Genomic DNA, 6000 nt, shown 5'->3' with positions numbered 1-6000 from the left:
GGACGTCGATGCAGTGCGGTCGGGCGTAGCAGTGGCGACGGCGAGAATCAGCGGAGCTTCCCGTCGCTGGCTGCGCGCCCTCTCGAGATCGGTCTAGGGTTTGTCGGTGGGGTTTGCGGCTTACGGCGAACCTCGTGCTTTGAGCCGCCGGCCCCCACCTCTCTATATAGCGCAGTGCGACGGGGGCCCACCAACCATGTAGGGTTGGGCGCCCCCGATCAGGGCGCGAGACCAAGGCCCAATAGGCCGTTGGGCCTATTGGTCAGGAGATCAATCTAACACTTCACACTTCTCTTATATGTATTTCGAATTTGAAATTACTTAGACTGTTCCCTCCACAGACCATACACTGCCATCTAACCATGTTTCAGACTTGAGCTACACAGCACATTGTTTATAGCTAAACCAGTATAGACTTCATTTTTAGGGCTACATGAAACTGCATTTCACTGCTTATTCATGTACAGTTGTACACCACAAATCATTCTTTCTCCACCACACATATATGTATCTTTTTAGAATCCTATTCTTGCTAAAACTAGGCACAGCTCTGTTTGCAGGAACAAATAGATGGAGCACATCCTCCATGAATAGTAGCCCTTCTGATCAGAAGAAAGGCTAGAAAACAAAGCAACAGATGCAGTGAGAACCCCACAGACTCAGGATCAATGTCATCATATCCGCTTTGTAAAATAGCACCGCATGTAATATATCCCTATATGCTACTCTTTACCTCCTGCAAAATTAAGCCTATGTGCAAATTCATATGTTCCTCTCAGCTACTTTCCAGCGTATATGACAAATCCCCTATATGCTACTGCTTACCTCCTGCAAGATTAAACCTATGTATACATTCATATGGTGCTCTCAGCTACTTTCCAATGTATGGCATATCCTTTATTATCTCGACATTAGCCTGGTCTTTATTAGTTTGCAAAAGGTGCGCGCATGAGGACATGAACTAGCTTGTTATCTCGACATTAGCCTGCTCTTTCAGGATGGTGGTGCTGGAGATCACAGCCTCACTAATTTGTACGTAGATACTCATATATCTATGTACATAAATCTACCCTATATCTGCCAACGCGCGCAGGGGCGCGCGCTTTCTACTAGTTGCGTACTACAAGTCTCAAAACAGATTCAATTTATGAACGGTCTCATGGATACCTTCACTGTGTGTATCATATAAGGGTAATCATGATGATTTATGGTGCGGACCAGACAACCAGTAATGGGACACAGTAAGCATATGTATGTCATTATTGAACTATTGGGCCTAAACAGCGCATGTGTGATAATTAAGATAGAATAACTATTTCTTCATGAAGAGCTAGTCTAGCACGTCTCTCAAGTCTTGATGTTTGATGATTTAACACCTAATTCCCTCCAATTATATCGCTCTCCTTCAAGGCTTACATTAGCCTTTTGTCACCGTGTAAAAGATAGACCATGAGAGAAGTGATCTTTGATGTATGCTAACCCTTGTTGAAGTGGACCTAGCACATGTCCATTAGAGATAGCAAGATGGTATAACTATTAGAGGTGAACAAATTTAGCCCTCGCTCTCACTTCTTTTATGAATCAGTAACTGACTTCTACTAATAATTAATAAGATGGAGACAAATTACGCTAATCTATAAGCTTATGTGTTTCACTGTTACCATACTGCCACATGTTTTTTATTAGTATTAGTATACATACAAAACATCTGATGGTGTCCTTTATCTGAAGTTCTGAACAGGGGGCGATTTTCTTGTGGATTCCGGCAGATTCTTGCGGGGATACGGCGGGCGTCCGTGTCTTTTAGATCGAGCACCGGCTTGTGCGCTGGCGTGGACATCGACGCCTGCACCGAGCTTGTGCGCCCCATCGCCAGGAGGACACCTGGGATTGGCGGCTTCAGCGGCCTCCTCGCCTTGGATAATCACGGGCATCACTTCATTGCTTTATCCTCTATTTTTGGTAAAAAAAATTAAAGAATGGTCGTGGTGAAGACTTAAGCCCTTGTTGTGTGATTTAAGTATAAATTAAATATTGATTTTAGCTTGTGAAACATGCAAATTTAATGTTCTTGTTTGCTGGAAACATGTCTATGCAACAATTGTAGAAGTATGCACCATGTAGTTGGTTGGTTTATTTTCTGCTTCTCACTCGATGCACCGATAATATCAATTCCGTGGTCCTTGGCCTGCACTTTCTGAAACATTGCTTTCCTGTTGCTTTATCTGAACAGGGGACGATTTTCTTGTTGCTAGCACTGACGGACTGGGGACAAAGCTGAAGCTTGCTTTCGAAATTGGTATTTATGATATAGTCGGCATTGACCTTGTAAGTGGTTAGCTGCAATGTAGGTTGTTTTCCTTATCTCTATCACAAGTTGACTGAACTGAATGAATTTAGGCCATTTTGGCAGGTGGCAATGTGCGTCAATAACATCATAACTTGAGCTGAAAAACCGTTGTTCTTCCTAGATTACTATGCAACAAGCAAGCTTGATGTTGATCTTGCAGAGAAGGTGCAGCCACTTTATTTTCTCACAAACAAAATAAAATTTTCCCTTCTCGTACTTCTTTTCTTGGTTTCTGCTCATGGGACATTTCAATATTACCTATAATGTATCAATGGGATTGTGGATGGGTGCGAACAATCAGGCTGCGCTGACTACAAACAACAAAAAAAAGCAATCAGATTTTGCTGTCCTAGGAGGGGAGGTAAAATATTCTGAATTAAATTACCATGACTTAGCAATTCAACGCCGCAGTATTATCCTTAGGAAAAAATCTACTTAACCCCCCACCTATTAACTATGGTCTACTTCACACCCCAAACTATGAAACCGTCTATTTTACCCCCTGAACTTTTTAAAACCGTCTATTTTACCCCCTGGCGGTTTTCGACGATGGTTTTGCTACAGTAACGGTGGTTTTGCTATAGTGATGTGGTTTTGTCTTTTTCTTTTTTATTTATTTCTGGTGAATTTTTAAAAAATCATAGTAAATCACAGAAAAATTATAAAATAGAAAATCTAATTTTGTTAGACTCCACATGAGTAGATCTACACAATGAACATATAATATGATATGCTTTAGTACAAAATTTTTGCTGTAGTTTTAGATTAATTAGAAAATCCAATTTTGTCTGTAATTAATTGGAACAATTCATAGCTGCAGCTTCTGTGGTCCAATTATGATGAAATTTTTATGGTAGGCTAATTATTATATGCTCGAACTATAGTAAAAATTTTGTACTCATTGGACCATGTATAACTTAGTTATAGATAAATTCTAATTAATTACAGATAAAATTAGATTTTCCAATTAATCTAAAGGTACAGCAAAACCTTTGTACTAAAGCATACCACATTATATGTTAACTATGTAGATCTACTCATGTGGAGTCCAACAAAATTGGATTTTCCATTTTATGATTTTTCTATGATTTTCTATGATTTTTCAAAGATTCAGCGAAAATAAATAAAAAAAAGAAAAAGGTGAAACCACAGGTAGCGTAGCAAACCATAGTTACTGTAGCAAAACCACCGTCGAAAACCACCCGGAGGGGTAAAATAGACGGTTTTGAAAAGTTCAGGAGGTAAAATAGACGGTTTTATAGTTTAGGGGTGAAGTAGACCATGGTTGATAGGTGGGGGGTTAAGTAGACTTTTTCCATTATCCTTATAATAAGTCACAGTAGTTGTATATGAACTGATCAATCATCTTGCACTGCCAGTCTTTGATTGCTGCATATTTATTGTTATAATTGTTTACTTGATTATTATCTGAATTTTACTAAAGCAAAATTTAAATGTTTGTGATTGGTAACCTGATTAATAATAATACCAGTGTAACAAAATATTCTGATTTTTTTTTTTGCTTTGTATACCTTTAATTTCTTACAAACTCAAATTAATTCACCTAAAGCATTACATATGTACGTGTTTTTATGAAAAATCCAAAGACATATGAACTGATAATTGATCATTGCAGACAGCAGAAATGTCTGGTTTCTACACAGACGGTGAATATGATCTTAGTGGTTTTGCTGTGGGTAATGGGTATTGTGAAAAAGATAAAGTCATTGATGGAAAAAAAACATTGTTCATGGAGATGTCCTGATAGGTCTGCCTTCCAGATTTATGAATTATCTATATTTTTATCTCTTTGTATTGTTGGGCATTATATGTATCTTGTTAGTGATGGCTGAAAATCCTTAATTTTCAAGAGTACTGGAGAAAAGCGGACTTTCCTTGAGTGACCAGCTCCCAAGAAATGATGGCATAACAACTACTATTGGTGAAGCTCTAATGGCACCAACTGTTATCTATGTTAAATATGTTGGTTTTGCTGATGTGTATCTATATTTCGTATTTTCTTCAGAATTTTATGGAACTTTTAAGCGAAATTGTTTGAAATGAAAAAAAGGTGCTCGAGATTCTTAGCAAGGGTGGTGTGAAAGGACTAGCCTGTTAGATTGATCTCCCAACCAATAAGCCCAACGGTCTATTGGGCCTTGGTCACGCGCCCTGATCGGGGACGCCCAACCCTACATGGTTGGTGGGCCTCCGTCGCACTGCGCTATATAAAATGGTGGGGGCCGGCGGCTCAAGGGACGAGGTTCACCGTGAACCGTACTCCCACCGACAAACCCTAAACCCGATCTAGTGAGGGGCGCAACCAGTGACGGGAAGCGCCTCCGCCGCCACCGTCATCCCTGTCGCCACTGCACTGCATCACCGTCTCCACTGCGTCGCCTCTCCTCACCGACCGTCGCTGCCCGTGTGCTGCCTCCATCAACGAACCAGCGATGGCCGGATCGAGCTCCAACTCCACGGGATCCAATGGTCTGTGAACCCTTCACTCTCCTCACACCCCTCTGTCTCTCTGTCTCCCTCTCGGTGTAGTGTTCTAGGTTTACATGTGCATGTGTTATTCCGAATCCATGTGTATGCCTCCTAGATCTACTGCTAGAGATCCTAAATGTTCTTAACATTGGTATCAGAGACCTACACATGGTGTAGATCTAGACCTTGGGGAAAGGAAAGAAAGAGAACCGATTTCAAATCGAAAAAGAATCCAAAATCGAAACCCTAACCCTAGCATGAACAGAGAAAGGATGGAGGGGAAGGGATCCTACCCGGGTCCTCTCCCCGCCGTCGTCACCGCCATGGTGCAGGAAGGGGACCGCACCGCCTCTACGCTGGCACACGGGAAGAAGACGAGCCGCTGCTCAGCGCACGGTCGCCGACGAACGCGCTCAGGGCACCAACGCGAGGCCGCTCGACAGCGGTGCGCTCACCCAAAGTGGAGCGCGTGCACCGGCGAGGGGGCCCGCGGCAGCGCCGTACTCTCATTTCTCCGGCCGCCATGGACGGCTGACGCTGGTGCTCAGTCACTCGGATGCGGCGTGGAGAGAGAAAGGGAGGGAGTCAAATGAGGCTAGGGTTTTGGGAGGATGAACGCGTCGCGGTTTTGATGCGCGCGACATCGTCGGCCAGCCGTCCGATGAAGATCAACGGCTGGCAGTGGCCAGGCCAAAAGTGGCCCAGGCGGGCAGCCGTTTTCCCGGCCTAGGTCCATGTTGCGGCCTGGGCGCGGGAGCGCTGGCGCGCGCGCGTGAAGCGGGCCGTGGGCCGCCCCTGTACAGAGATGCAAATTTTTTTTCCAGAAGCAAATTTTGATGCATATTCGAATGATTTGAATTGATTTTTGATGATAATTTCTGTACAAAATTTATCCAACGATATTTTTGTTCAGTAAATAGTAAAGTTGCTTCTGGAAAATATTATCATTCAAAGTTTCCGCTGCGTACTTAAAGATGTTAATTTCATTATTAAATTCGAACCAACGGGAGAATTTAATTTTGAAAATGGATATGTTTTAAATTGATTATAATGTTGTTATTATTCTGACCAACGTTGATTAATAGCAATATTATAATGTTGATGTTATTATGGTTTTTTTGTTATGCATTATTTCTATTTCTACCCAACGGTGATATAGA

At 42.2% G+C, this 6000-nt stretch overlaps 1 long non-coding RNA gene across 4 annotated transcripts; it reads left to right on the top strand.

Annotated features, from left to right (window-relative positions):
- Positions 1-1707: 1707 nt before the first annotated feature.
- Positions 1708-4258, top strand: LOC136478040 (uncharacterized). 4 transcript variants are annotated; one of them, XR_010764165.1, is made up of 5 exons: positions 1708-1962; positions 2234-2328; positions 2414-2515; positions 2652-2711; positions 3987-4049. It is a non-coding gene; the product is annotated as an uncharacterized lncRNA (long non-coding RNA). The 4 variants fall into 4 exon arrangements; XR_010764167.1 differs by lacking the exons at positions 2652-2711; positions 3987-4049 and adding an exon at positions 4222-4258; XR_010764169.1 differs by lacking the exon at positions 2652-2711 and having other exon boundaries at positions 3987-4038.
- Positions 4259-6000: the final 1742 nt, after the last annotated feature.

The sequence above is a fragment of the Miscanthus floridulus genome, chromosome 1 (assembly GCF_019320115.1).
Source record: "Miscanthus floridulus cultivar M001 chromosome 1, ASM1932011v1, whole genome shotgun sequence".
Lineage (NCBI taxonomy): Eukaryota > Viridiplantae > Streptophyta > Magnoliopsida > Poales > Poaceae > Miscanthus > Miscanthus floridulus.
The sequence above is the reverse complement of the archived record's forward strand: the minus strand, read 5'-3'. Positions and strand labels throughout refer to the sequence as shown.